Below are 16136 nucleotides of genomic sequence, written 5' to 3'. Positions count from 1 at the left end.
TTGTGTAGGAGTGTCTTGCAGCCAAGGTCGACAAAAATTGTTGGTACTTGGATAGTGGCTGCTCAAGACACATGACGGGTGACAAGGATCAATTCTTCACCCTTGAAGCCAAGAAGGGAGGTGCTGTGACTTTTGGAGACAATAACCAAGGTCACATCATTGGTATAGGTAAAGTACAAATTACCCCTTCGATATGTTGATGGTCTTAAGCATAATTTACTTAGCATTAGTCAATTGTGTGATAGAGGTTTTGATGTTTTGTTCGAACCATCACTATGCATCATAACCAACTCAAATGACAATAGTTTAGTTTTTAAAGGAATAAGACGTGGGAATGTGTATGTTGTAGATCTTGAGGATCTTGCCAAACATAATCCATGTTTAGTTGTTAATGAAACTAAGGATAATGATGCTAGTTGGTTATGGCACCGTAAGTTAGGTCATGCAAGCATGGACACAATATCAAAACTAGTTAAAAGAGATTCCGTGATAGGTTTGCCAAAACTAAAGTTTGAAAAGAATAAAATATGTGAAGCTTGTCAATATGGAAAACAATCAAGGAACTCCTTTAAATCCATAAATTGTGTCTCTACATCTAGACCTCTAGAACTACTACACATGGATCTATTCGGACCAACTAGAACCACAAGTCTAGGTGGAAATAAATATGGTCTAGTTATTGTAGATGATTATTCTAGATACAATTGGGTCATGTTCTTAGCTCATAAAGATCAAGCATTTTCAGTTTTTAAGAAATTTCATAAGGAAGTAACAAATGCTAGAGATACTTCAGTCATAGCTATTAGAAGTGACCATGGAACTGAATTTGAAAATCATTTATTTGATGAGTTTTGTAGTAAAAAGGGGATAACTCATAATTTTTCTGCACCTAGGACACCACAACAAAATGGAGTTGTGGAAAGGAAAAATAGAACTCTAGAGGAAATGGCTAGAACCATGTTATGTGAAAGTAACCTCCCTAAGTACTTTTGGGGAGAAGCCATCAATACCTCATGTCATATATTAAATAGAGTTTTATTGAGACCCATTATAAAGAAAACACCTTATGAACTTTGGAAAAACAGAAAACCAAAAGTGAACTATTTTCATGTCTTTGGATGTAGGTGTTTTGTTCATAATAATGGGAAAGATAATCTAGGAAAATTTGACTCCAAATCCGATGAGGGTATATTTTTGGGGTACTCTACAACTAGTAAAGCCTATAGAGTTTTTAATAAAAGAACCCTAGTTATAGAAGAATCTATACATGTTGTTTTTGATGATTCTAGTGATATCTCTTCTAGTAAGAGAGTTAATCTTGATGATGATGCTGAAATTCTTGAAGAAAAGATTGATGAGATGACATTACAAGATGATGAACAAAAAATTAATTGGAAATGCATCATCAAGCGAAGAGGCTATTGTGGATCATGGACTGATTAAGGCTTGGAGGTATGCTCACGGGCATCTGTTGCCCAAGGTGACAACCCAAGAGGGGGGGTGAATTGGGTTTTCTAAAAATTATGTTCCCTAATTTTTACTTTGAATAGAATGCAGCGGAATAATAAGATGTTATTTACTTAAGCTCTAGGCAATTACAAGTAAAGCAGTGGAAGATTAAGCTAGAGCAATTATACTATGGCTTTAGGGTGCAATTGATCTAAAAATAACTTATAGTTGTATGATCAATTTTAATCTATGTGTATGGTAAGAATGGAGTGGAAGCTAAGCAAATCACTTATAACTCTATAGAAAACAAAGCTAGAGATATTACACAATCAAGCATGAATGGAAGGCATGAAATACAAGAGATAAGGCATCACAAACACAAAGATGTATAGTGGTTCGGTGCACCCCAGCACCTACATCCACTCCCCAAGACTTCTTGGGAATTTCACTATAATCCCTTAGATTACAGTCAGTTGTTTTACAAGCTCACAACCCAACTTGTTGTTTTGCGAGATCACAACGAACTCGGTCGGTTTTCACAGGCTCACCGACTAGAACCTACCGATTGTTTTCACGGGCTTACAATCCAACCCAGTTGGTTTTCCCAAAGGCTCACCAACCACAACCTTACAATGATTGTTTTCCGGGTTCACAATCAACCCGGTTGGTTTTCCCCAAAGGCTCACCAACCACAACCTTACAACGTTGGTTTTTCCTTTGGCTCACCAACAAACCTTAACCCCTTGATTCAATCCCTTGATTGAATCAAGTTACAAGATATTAGAACAAGAGTTTAAATCAAATACAAGCTTCTCACATAAGCAAATATAGCAAATATAAATAAGTAAAGAAAAGAGAAGAAGCCCTCAAACTAATTTGTAGATGGAGGAACTCGGCTTCTTCTTCACTTGACCCTCTTCTGATTTTGCACGAAGTAGAGGATCTCCGAGGCAGCACACGGATGGAGAGGAAGCTTTGGGATTCACTTGGATGCTCTTCTTCTCTCTATTTTACTTTGAATGGCCCTTTTGTGCTTATGGGAGATTTTCCTTGTAATCTCTTTCAAATCTCTTCCCTAAATGTTTTCTCCCACTTCCATACCCTCTTTTCTAGCTCTCCTCTTGATTTTATAGCTTTAGAGGGAGTGGAAACAAAAATCTAGCCGTTGGAGACAAAAATAGAGCCGTTGGAATCAACAAAAAACTAGCCGTTATGCCTCCCAGCGTGCTGGAGTCGACTCGGCTGAAGTAGGAGTCGACTCGGCTGAAACAGAAGTCACTTGTGAATAGTAGTCTGTCGGCACTGTAGCTGGGAGTCGACTCCGCACTGTAGCACTGAAGTTGGAGTCGACTCGAGATCACTGTAGCGCTGAAAATCAACTTTCTGTTTTTTGTTTGTTCTCAGTCGGAGTCGACTCGTAGAGTCCCAGAGTCGACTCGAGCACTGTTTCTTGAAACTCTAGAGTGCCAGAGTCGACTTTAAACTTTCCGGAGTCGACTCGAGGACTATTCTTTTGAATCTTTCTTTGAATTTGCTCCTCCAACTTAAATCCTTTGAACTTGAAACTTGGGCCAATAAATTGTAGCTTTCTTCTAACTTTTCTTGAGAGCTTTTGAGGCCTTCTTGTATTTTTCCAACTTGCTATGTTCCTTGCAAAATAAATTATCTTTCTTCTTGCAACACAAACATTAGTAATTATACTTCAAGGTTTTGTGATCATCAAAATTAATCTTTAAATCAATTTTTGGGTCATCAATCTCCCCCTTTTTGATGATGACAAAACTTGGAGTATATGCAATATAAAATATAATGTGTTCTAGAAGTAATGCATAGCTAAGTTGCATGAAGTAGAAAACATATATATTTAAAAACATACTTCATGATAATGCTTTAGATTTATTCAGCTTAACACAATCAACATATTTCAATTTAAGCTGATTTGTATTCAATTCACAACATAAAGCATTATGAGCATATACTTAGATATTTCTCCCCCTTTTTGACAACATCAAAAAGGTTGCAAGATAATGAAACATTAAGCACCAAGATAAGAATACTCAAATATTTCTTTTTCTTTTTGTACTCTGATTTGCATGTCAAATTATTGCAAGAATATGAATCATATAACTCAAGGCAATAATGTTAGAAAAAGATTAATGAGCATAGATCAGAGCCAATTATAGTGAGAACACATCGAATGTGGTTCCAAAGATAGTTTTCAAATCAAGTGTAGGTGGAATCTTTCTCAAGTTAATTCAAGAAGTACCAAGAATGATATTCAAAGAAAGCACGAATGAAAATCTCACCATTCTTTAATAATAAATATGAAAGCTTGTTCATTTAAGATCTTTTGCCCAATATATTAAGTATTTTAGCAACATGAGAGCAATTTAACTAATTTTCAGAGTATAAGAGCAATATATTAAGTATGATTGTAAAGGTTTTTTTTTTTAATGGTGTAAAAATATTGTGGAATAAATACTAAAACATGAATTCATGCAATTTATGATATATCTTAGAGTATACATAAAAATGAAAGCTTTGAAGGTTCTTTTAAAGCTCTTTTAAAGACTTTATTCCTTTAAAAAGAAGCACATTTTGGTACATATAATAATGAATTGGCACTAAATTGAAGTTCTAAAGAATAAGCCAATAAGAACTCATTAGTGAATTCCAAAAATAGGTTTTCTAAGAGATACTTAAGAAAATTCAACACATTATTCTTCCTCTATTTCATTAAACTAGAGGCTCTTAAGATCAACTGTTTGAATTGTAATTTGGTTCATGATTGATGCATAAGATATACTAACCAAATAACAAGCCTCAAGGTGTATCATAAAGATTTTCAAATTTAAATTTCAAATGATACATATTGGAGAGTATTAGGATCACATCTCATTTAGTATTCTTTCTCTCTCCTTTAGTTATAGATTTATGCGATTAAGTTCCATAAGATCTCTCCTTCTGAAATTTTCTTTCTCCCCCTCAATTGATCATTCCATTTAAGAGTTTAGAATTTGAAAATAATGTTCAATAAAATTGTCAATCTCAAAAAAATATTTTCTATAAGTTTCAGCTTATTTTCATAAGACTCAAGGTTTGAGATAAGACAACCTTTATAGAACTCATCTCAAGGTATAAACTTATTATATAATTAAAGCAAGTCTTGCAATATAAGGAGGTTCATCAAAATCAATCCATAAAAATTAAGGTATGCATCAAATTAAAGTAACTTTAGGATAAGATACTGAATATCTAAAGCTCCCCCTCAAAAGATGCATTCCTCTTTAATCATTCTTTTCTTTTGTTGAATTTCAGATTTTAATGACAAGCGTGAATAAAACTGAAATTCTATGATATCGAGAATGTAGAGTAATCTAGAACTATTCAAAATTTATAGCAATCACTCTTTTTAATCTTTCAAGAATAAGTTATGCTTCCTCTTAATCTTTGAGAAAATGTACTGAAATATTAATCAGAAAATGATTCATTTGAAGCTCAAATTCTTTCAAAAGCACTTACATTTTCTTTCTTTTAAGAGTCATTTGAGTGAGCTGAAATATTTCTAGACTTAAGATCATTCACTCTTTTAAGAATATATATATATATAGTTATAGATCTCAATTTCTTAATCATAGTTTTTCAGCAATGTATACATGAAGCCCAATAAATTTTTAATATCAAAATGAAATCATATAGTTAAAAAATATTTGTTTGCAATCAAGATCATTGAAAGACACATCATTTAGACCAATATTAGTACATTTTAACGATAAGAAAAGATATGTTTCGGATGCGTATCGAGACAATCAACCAAGGCGTTAAAATTAATTCTGTTTTTCTTGTGTTAAAGTTTTCATTTAGAAATCATATTGAGTTATTCTTCAAAATGACACGATCATTGAAGCATATAACTAAGGTTATAATGATGTAACGATATAAGCATTTTTAAGTTAAGTTTAAGCTTTTATATAAAATCAGATTCTGAATTTCATAAAGATTTTCAATAGAGGCTTTCAAAGTCATAATTTGAGATATGTATCTTCCACATTGTAGCTCATCTTAAATCATTACGATTGAAAACACATATTTCAAACATATAAGAGCATATTCAGAATATTTGCATTTAAGTTGAGTTTTGGTATGAATTAGAACATTATATACCAAAGTTAAGCAAGTTGAAGGATAAAACAAACTCAATTCATTTTGCCTAAATAGAGATATCCTTCTCTTCTCCTTTTTACAAATTTATTCACCTTTCAGATTTTAACAATGATTGTGAAGTATTTCTTTTCAATAATACCAAACAAAAATTTATGTAGTATTTTAAACATTCAATCAAATTGTCCAAGCATGGAGCATTACAAAATATTGAGAGCCCATAATTCAAGACATCATGCCACATGCAAAAAATATATTATGTGTTAAGTCATGTATTAAAATAACAAGCATGTCAATGATCAAAATCAATTCTTTTCAAATAAAACTCCCCCTATTTAAATATACTCTTGCATTGATTTCATCCCTAAATTGTGTTTTCAAGTGATTAAAAAAAATTTGACTTGATTCTTCTTATATACTTTCATTAACTTTGTCTTTCATGTTTACTTTCTTATGCTCTATACTCTATTTGCTCCCTATCCGGTGGAGTTGGGAAGGGGCACGAGGTACTACCACTAGCCTCCCTCTTGTGCCGTCCCTAATATGCCCTACACCGAATAGTTGGGTCAAATAGTGCCGGGTACTACCACTAGCCTCTCCATTGGCACCATCCCTATGATGAGCAATATAGAAATGTTAAAATGTTCACTTCAAACTCTCCCTGTTTAAGTGTAATTAATTATGAATTTTATCCCTTCCAAATGTGCCGAATATATTATGCTTGTTTTGCTTTTCCTTAAGATTGGAGTACTTGCCTTTGCTTAGATTTTTCATCTCTTGAATAATATCCATTTTTTTTTCTTTATCTCTCTCTCTTTTTGTTATTCTCAAGTAATTTACATGAAAGAGCAGAATAAAGAAATAATCTTATGTATCATATAGATGTACATCATGCAAACAATATTTTCATTGTGCTCAAGGATTCATAACTTCTCACAAGTTATTTTAAATCAAAATTTTATGCATATACTTGTGTATTTCATGGTTATGATATAGGCAAAGAAATATTTTAGTTTGAGCAAACCATGAAACAATTTCTAAAAGCATAAGTCAATTAATGCATATATAGACATGATATCTAGAAATTAATATTTAAAGATTTTAATCATGCCACAATAAGATTTAAGTTATTGACTTTGCTTAGCTAATTTATGAGAGAGGTCTCTAAAATTACCGATTCATTCTGCATTCTTCAAGTCAGATACCTACTAGATTTCTTATGTATGAACTTTTGGCTGAAGAAGGTCCTCTCTCTTGTTTGCAGGTGAATGTTTATTGTATCTTACATGGAGATATCCTTCAAGTTGAAACCTCTCATTTTCTTGCTCAAGGATCCTGCATTATTAACAAACTCCTTTTCTTTCTTGAAAAAAAGTCATTAGTTTCTTCAAGATACAAAACATTCATCCAACATATATTTTTTTTTTAACTAGATGACTCAATATAAGATATGACAATAGTTGAATATTGAGTCACTTTACTCAAGAGATTGCCTAAATATAAGCAAGCATATATCACTTGAACTAAAGGGATAGTTTCATTAACCAAGATGGTTCAAGGACAAGCATGTGAGGCAATAGGAAGATTTATCAAGGTCAAATCAATTTCTCAAAAACGATTTAGTTTAGATTTTATTTGCTTAAGATAATTATTAATAAGACACGCTAGCTAAGTTTTAATCAACTTATCTTAAACAGTTGTTTCTATCAAAATTCAGATTATGATTCATTAGAGTTAGATTGAAGTTTTGCACAAGGGCACATAATGAGCATACAATCTGGTCTACTAGCTGTATGATAAAATAATTATTCTATCATGCTTCAATACAGCTTTAAAACAATAGATCTACTTTGCTCATCCTTTTCAAATTCTACAAGATGGGGTCATAGACATATCTTCTTCATGCCAATCTTCTATAAGAGTTTTCTTGTGGACTAACTTTGGTCAATGAAGATCCCCTTTCTTGTTTGTCTTAATTTGGAGTTCGAGAGAAAATGTTAATTCATTCATCATACATATTTCAAACTCACCTTACATGAGCTAAGTAAAATCTTCATATAACTCTTCATTAGTAGAACCAAAAATGATATCATCAATGCATACTTTGAGCAAATAAGATATCACAAATTCTTCTTTTTGATGTAAAGATTTATCACTATTACTTTCTATCAAAAAGGTTACTTAAGCTTTCATATCATGCTTTTGATGCTTGTTCCAAATTATATATTGCTTTAACATATTTGTAATGAGTGTTTTCAAATATGGTGGTTATTTAACATAGATCTCCTTTTTAATGAAATAACCACATAGGAGTGCATTCTACACAATCATTTGACAGAATATAAAGCTCATGAAGCAAGCAAATGATAATGGTGATCTTTACTTTTAATCATGCAAGAATCAAGATCTATTTCATCTTTTCTTGATTTAGCCTTTTAGTAGTCATCGATTTTTCTTCATTAAGTGTATTTCTGAAATTATATTTATTAACAAGTTTTCAGATTGTTATATGTAAAGGATTAACCATATACATATATAATTTAATTTTAGTATCTTGATAATAAATCATTAATCTCATAAGGAACAAAATGAATTGATATTTCTACAACTCGAATCTTTTCATTGAATGTTCTATATGCATTGCTTGATGAATGATATCCAAGGATAGAAATATCTTTATCAGATTTGGCATTATTTTCATGAGAACATATCAAGCATAGTATGTACGACTGAAAAATATGAGAGATATGCAATGGTTCATTTTCTATTTTTCAGAAGATCAAAAGAAGTTTTTTCATCAAAAATAGATCTAATAGAAGTCATATGTATGACAAGCAGTGATGATAGCCTTTAACAAAAAATCATTTAAGTAGATGACTATCATACACAATTGTCTTTTTCATTTCTTCAAGAATTCTATTAACCCTATTTTACTTAAGGTGTCCTTGGTGCTGAAATAATTAATTTCTGTATAAACTTTATCAGGATTTTGGTTTTCAACATTGTGCCATGATACTCTTTATCTTCACAGTTTGGAAACCTTTATCATTTGAAACACTTTTACAAGATTTAGCAAATACAGAAAATATTTCAATTTTATTTGCCAAGAACACATCCAATGTAAGCTTTTGAAAACTTAGTGATGGAAACAACATCTTTAGATTTAGAAATTGATTTTTGTTTGTTTCCTTAGTTAGCATGCATAGTAAACTTTGACCTTTCAGAAGATAATCTAAGTAAGCCAATGGCAAGGTTTTTTGAGATTAAGTACATACTAGCATGAGTTGATTTTATATGCCAAAGATGGTTTCTTTAATCTTGGTATTCATAGTGCATATATTCAAAAGCACACCAAGTACACATTATCATATCTATGATCAATAAACAATAATGCCATGGATAAAAGCTCTCAATCAAGCATATAGAGAATTCATAGAGTTATTCTTAATAAATTGATTAATCTTTTAGCAACTTGTCCAATAGTGAGTAAAGTATACTATAAAATGAAGTGATTTGATTATATTTCCAAAAGTATTTTCTATATCACAAAATTGGTCAATACTTGCAATTCATATTTTAATCAAATACTAAAGCAAAAATAATGATGAAATGCAAGGTTTACTGATTTCATTATTATTATTATTATTAATTTTTTTTTTATTATTTAAAATTGCTTTTCATAAGTATGTTTTAAGTTTCATTTTTGACGTGTGTCTTGAACACCCATTTGTATGAAAGTTCCATTTGTTCCATGGGTATCTTGGCACACCTATGTCTACATCCTCATATTTTCATTTTGGGTACCCAAGCTTGCTTGGGTCCTTGAGAGTTAGGACATATGGTTCCTTTTGGAACCCAAATTTGTTTAATTGTAATAACTTTACCACTTGATTTAGTTATGTTAGAACGATAGGTAAAGTTGTTATGTCCATTCTTTTCATGTTTGAAATATGTTATCTTAGTTAATGGTTTGCTTGATGCATTGATAACCTTTTTCTCTAGAGATTTATTGTCAAGTAAAGGAGTCAAGCCAAGTTTTGATTTATCATAAGCAACATATTGGCTTTCAAACATCAATTTTAATCGTTCTGAACTTACAGTGAATTTGTTAATAAGAGATTTTGATTGGTTAATTTCTTCACTTAAGTTTTGATTTTCTTTAATTAAATTCTGATTTTTTCGAATCAATTGTTCTGAATTTAACCTTAAGCTTTCATTTTCAGAATTTAGTTTGTCATATATTTTAGCAATAGAATTTCTTTCTTTTGAGATTTCGAGATTTAGCTTTTTAAGATTTTTATTTTTGATAGCTAATTTTCTACATTCACCATACAAATCATGAAAAGCATTTAATAGTTCATCATAAGAATATTCTTCATGAAATTCATTTGGTGTAAAATTAGATTCAGATTCTACTTTATCTTCTAATGCTATAAAACATAAGTTAGTTACCTCTTGTAGTTCATTGTTGCTTCTAGCTTTCAATTTTTTGCTTGACTCTTCCTTGGTCAAGGCTTTCTTGCTTTTTATCTTTTTCTTCCTTTCTTCTTGCTTCCTCTTCTTCTTTGTCTTTAGGAAGCTTTTGAATTTTTTTGTTGTTCTTTCTTCCTCGAGTCGACTCGGGTTTACTTGGAGTCGACTCGACTGACCTGAGAGTCGACTCGAGATCTTCGGGAGACGTCTCGTTCTCAGAGGCCTAAAAGATGATTCTCTGTCTTTTGAACTGTTCTGCCTCGGAGTCGACTCGGGCCTTGTCGGAGTCGACTCGGCTAACTTGGGAGTCGACTCGGAACTACTTGGAGTCGACTCGTTCACAGGGTCTTCAAGACTGTGTCTCTGCCTTTCAGACTGTTCTTCTCTAGGAGTCGACTCGGACAAACTGGGAGTCGACTCGGCTACTGTGGAGGATTCTGCAATCTCATTGTTAGTATGCAATTGAAGCACATGTGAGCTAATCTGAGATTTATCATAAATATTTTCTAAAGTATCCCAGATCTCCTTAGCAGATAAGCATGCAGAAATTTCATTAAACTTCGTTTCATGAATAGCACAATATAATATGTTCATAGCATTAGCATTCAATTGTGCTAAGTCCTTTTCATTAATAGTTTGAGAGAGTGTGTGAAGGTCATTTATTATGATTTTCCATAAATAATAGTTTTGTGATTGAATAAAAATGCGCATGCGTGCTTTCCAATATGTGTAGTTTATGCCATTAAACAGTGGAGGCCTATCAATTAACTGTCCCTCTCCTAGAAAACTATCTATTTGAGTTGTCATGATCTTTGGCTCTTGTCGGTTAAGACTATAATTAATAAAAGAGCACCTGCTCTGATACCACTTGTTGCCCAAGGTGACAACCCAAGAGGGGGGGTGAATTGGGTTTTCTAAAAATTATGTTCCCTAATTTTTACTTTGAATAGAATGCAGCGGAATAATAAGATGTTATTTACTTAAGCTCTAGGCAATTACAAGTAAAGCAGTGGAAGATTAAGCTAGAGCAATTATACTATGGCTTTAGGGTGCAATTGATCTAAAAATAACTTATAGTTGTATGATCAATTTTAATCTATGTGTATGGTAAGAATGGAGTGGAAGCTAAGCAAATCACTTATAACTCTATAGAAAACAAAGCTAGAGATATTACACAATCAAGCATGAATGGAAGGCATGAAATACAAGAGATAAGGCATCACAAACACAAAGATGTATAGTGGTTCGGTGCACCCCAGCACCTACATCCACTCCCCAAGACCTCTTGGGAATTTCACTATAATCCCTTAGATTACAGTCAGTTGTTTTACAAGCTCACAACCCAACTTGTTGTTTTGCGAGATCACAACGAACTCGGTCGGTTTTCACAGGCTCACCGACTAGAACCTACCGATTGTTTTCACGGACTTACAATCCAACCCAGTTGGTTTTCCCAAAGGCTCACCAACCACAACCTTACAATGATTGTTTTCCGGGTTCACAATCAACCCGGTTGGTTTTCCCCAAAGGCTCACCAACCACAACCTTACAACGTTGGTTTTTCCTTTGGCTCACCAACAAACCTTAACCCCTTGATTCAATCCCTTGATTGAATCAAGTTACAAGATATTAGAACAAGAGTTTAAATCAAATACAAGCTTCTCACATAAGCAAATATAGCAAATATAAATAAGTAAAGAAAAGAGAAGAAGCCCTCAAACTAATTTGTAGATGGAGGAACTCGGCTTCTTCTTCACTTGACCCTCTTCTGATTTTGCACGAAGTAGAGGATCTCCGAGGCAGCACACGGATGGAGAGGAAGCTTTGGGATTCACTTGGATGCTCTTCTTCTCTCTATTTTACTTTGAATGGCCCTTTTGTGCTTATGGGAGATTTCCCTTGTAATCTCTTTCAAATCTCTTCCCTAAATGTTTTCTCCCACTTCCATACCCTCTTTCCTAGCTCTCCTCTTGATTTTATAGCTTTAGAGGGAGTGGAAACAAAAATCTAGCCGTTAGAGACAAAAATAGAGCCGTTAGAATCAACAAAAAACTAGCCGTTATGCCTCCCAGCGTGCTGGAGTCGACTCGGCTGAAGTAGGAGTCGACTCGGCTGAAACAGAAGTCACTTGTGAATAGTAGTCTGTCGGCACTGTAGCTGGGAGTCGACTCCGCACTGTAGCACTGAAGTTGGAGTCGACTCGAGATCACTGTAGCGCTGAAAATCAACTTTCTATTTTTTGTTTGTTCTCAGTCGGAGTCGACTCGTAGAGTCCCGGAGTCGACTCGAGCACTGTTTCTTGAAACTCTAGAGTGCCAGAGTCGACTCTAAACTTTCCGGAGTCGACTCGAGGACTATTCTTTTGAATCTTTCTTTGAATTTGCTCCTCCAACTTAAATCCTTTGAACTTGAAACTTGGGCCAATAAATTGTAGCTTTCTTCTAACTTTTCTTGAGAGCTTTTGAGGCCTTCTTGTATTTTTCCAACTTGCTATGTTCCTTGCAAAATAAATTATCTTTCTTCTTGCAACACAAACATTAGTAATTATACTTCAAGGTTTTGTGATCATCAAAATTAATCTTTAAATCAATTTTTTGGTCATCAGCATCCTAAGGAATTAATTTTAGATGATCCATCTCAACCTGTTAGGACTAGAGCATCTCTTAGGAACTTAAATAATCATCTAGCTTTTGTCTCACATTTTGAGCCCAAACACATAGAAGAAGCTGAAAAAGATGTAAATTGGATAAATGCAATGCAAGAAGAATTAAACCAATTTACTAGAAACAAGGTATGGAATCTAGTTGAACGACCTTCTGAATATTCAATTATAGGTACCAAATGGATATATAAAAACAAACTTGATGAAAATGGAATTGTAATAAGGAATAAGGCTAGACTAGTAGCAAAGGGGTATAATCAAGAAGAAGGTATAGATTTTGATGAAACCTTTGCTCCTGTAGCTAGACTCGAGGCAATTAGATTATTATTAGCATTTGCATGCTCTAAGGATTTCAAATTATTTCAAATGGATGTAAAAAGTGCATTTTTAAATGGATATATTAATGAGGAGGTGTATGTAGAACAACCTCCTAGTTTTGAAAATCATCAATACCCTAATCATGTGTATAAACTGAACAAAGCACTTTATGGTTTGAAACAAGCACCTAGAGCATGGTATGAAAGACTTAGCAAATTTCTACTAGAACATGAGTTCTCTAGGGGAAATGTAGATACAACACTGTTTCTAAAGAAGAAAAATAAAGATATGTTAGTAGTGCAAATTTATGTTGATGATATTATTTTCGGTGCTACTAACAATTGCCTCTGCGAGGAATTTGCTGACTTGATGCAGAGTGAATTTGAGATGAGCATGATGGGAGAACTGAACTATTTCCTCGGCCTTCAAATCAAACAATCTAAAGAAGGGATCTTCATCAATCAAGCTAAATACATCAAGGAGATGCTTAAGAAGTTTGATATGGAGGGAAACAAGTCAATCAGCACTCCCATGAGCTCATCATGCAAATTAGACCAAGATGAATCAGGTAAGTCTGTAGATCAAAAGATGTATAGAGGTATGATAGGATCTTTATTGTATCTCACTGCAAGTAGACCTGATATCATGTTTAGTGTATGCATGTGTGCTAGATATCAGTCTAATCCTAAGGAATCTCATCTAATTGCAGTCAAGAGAATCTTTAAATACCTAATAGGAACAAAAAATATAGGTTTATGGTATTCTAAAGAATCTAGCCTGAACTTAATACGATACACAGATTCAGACTTTGCTGGCTGTAAACTTGATAGAAAAAGCACCAGCGGGTCATGTCAATTCCTAGGAGAAAATTTAATCTCATGGTTTAGCAAGAAACAAAACTCAGTTGCATTATCTACTGCTGAAGCTGAATATGTTGCAGCCGGGAGTTGTTGTGCTCAAATCATGTGGATCAAACAACAATTGGAAGATTATGGAATTAAACAAGATAAAATTCCTATTAATTGTGATAACACTAGTGCTATTAATCTAATTAAAAATCCAATTCAGCATTCAAGAACTAAACATATTGAGATAAGACATCACTTCATAAGAGATCATGTACTGAATGGTGATGTGACACTTCAATTTGTTTGCACTGATGATCAATTAGCTGATATCTTCACAAAACCCTTGTGTGAAGAGAGATTTAGTGTGCTTAGGAGAGGATTAGGAGTGATTGATCCATCCTAATGATATTCTCTTCTAGTTCATTGATTTTGATGATTACCTTGTGTTAAGTATGGAGTTTCTCATCTATAATCATCAAATCAGATCATAACTTAGTGATTGTCCCTTGGTTGGTATGAAAATAGCATGATTTTTAGGTGCGTGCCCAGAGTTCGAGTCGACTCGAGTAAGTTTCAGAGTCGGCTCATAAGGGGGAGTCGACTCGCACATAGACGGGAGTCGACTCGAGATCGATGGCAGCATAAGGGGAGTCGACTCGCCCATAGACGGGAGTCAACTCGAGGTCAATGACAGCATTAGGGGAGTCGACTCGTGCATATTTTGGAGTCGACTCAAGGTCGAGTCGACTCGCGACTTACTGGAGTCGACTCGCGGTCGGGATCTGAGTTTTTAATCCTAATCCAAGCGTTTAATCAACACGTCTATTCATCACCTCCACTGTTCACAAAACCCTAGAGCCGGCTCCGACATCGTCTCCGACCTCGGTTAGGTTTTTTCCGTCGACCTTCTTCCGTCCATTAGGGTTTTACCCCATCCCTAGGTCAACCATGCCCCGTAAGTCGGTTGTCCCAAGCCGGAAGAGGCCCCAACCTGCGAGCGGCACCGAGCGACGGTCCAAGGCTCGGAACGATCCCGTGAGGCCACAACCTCCTGTTCGTTCCCTGCCGAGGCCGGTTCCCTCGCGACCGTGCGCCGGGAAGGCGGTCTCCACCGGGAGATACGTCAACTTCGACTATCTCTCCCGGGAGGGCTTCACTATAGGAGATAGGTTGAGGGCCCAGGGACTCGAGTTCTTTTATTCCCTAGATCTCCCCACATACCCAGGTCTAGTTAGGGAGTTCTATGGAACAGTACATAGGAGAAATGGTGGAATACAGGGAACCGTAGCGGGTGTCCCTCTATTCATTTTTGAGGATTTCATAGCACAAATCCTACATCTTTTCCAAGTTGGGGTATTTCCTACACACCCAGAGGATAGGACTGAGGCCCTTACGGCCATATTAGGGAGTCCACCCCAGTCCCCACTAGATGAGGTGTCCGCTAGTTCACTGTCAGTTGAAATGCGGCTCCTCTTGAGTATCATCTCTAGGACCCTTTTTCCTAAGACCGGCCGCTTTGATTTTGTGTCTGAGAGGGACCTAGCCCTTATGTTCTACATCCTTCAGGATACTCCAATTAACTTCCCAAAACTCATTTACAAATACCTATGTGAGCCACTAGATAGACCTAGGCTCACCCTTCCTTATGGGATGATGTACACCCTGATCTTTAGGGAGTCCGAGATCCCCATTCCTGAGGGGGAACCCTCTCGCGCACTGCGATGGACAGATCGCATGGGTGAGGGAACCCTACACAGGATGGGATTTCATAAGGTAGAGGGAACCTGGGTCAGGAAACCATCCTCCTCCACACCTACTACTCGACACTCCCCTAGTCCTGATCCTGAGTCTGACTATCCCACCTTTCCCTCCACCTCAGCACCATCCACCTCAGCCGGACCCTCCTCCTCAGCTCCACCCACTCAGCCGATGGAGGTCCGAATTTCTCCTGAGCAGCTCCGGGAGTTGCGGCAGGAGATTGTCCGAGATCTTCGGGACGATCTACTGAGGAAGCTCAGAGGTCCAGCCCCTGCCCCCTCTTCTGCATTAGTTCCCTCCCTATCAGCCGTGACCGAAATGACGGCTCATCTGAGGGAGGAGATCTTCAATGTCAGAAGCCTGATACAAGCCCAATTCTCCAACATGAGCGATGTCACAAGCAACACACGGAAGATGCGAGATGACATCCGACATGACTTTGGCACTCAGAGTCAGGGGGCCGAGCG

This window comes from Phoenix dactylifera, chromosome 12 (assembly GCF_009389715.1).
Source record: "Phoenix dactylifera cultivar Barhee BC4 chromosome 12, palm_55x_up_171113_PBpolish2nd_filt_p, whole genome shotgun sequence".
NCBI classification, from domain to species: Eukaryota; Viridiplantae; Streptophyta; class Magnoliopsida; order Arecales; family Arecaceae; genus Phoenix; species Phoenix dactylifera.
This window is presented reverse-complemented; position numbering follows the sequence as displayed.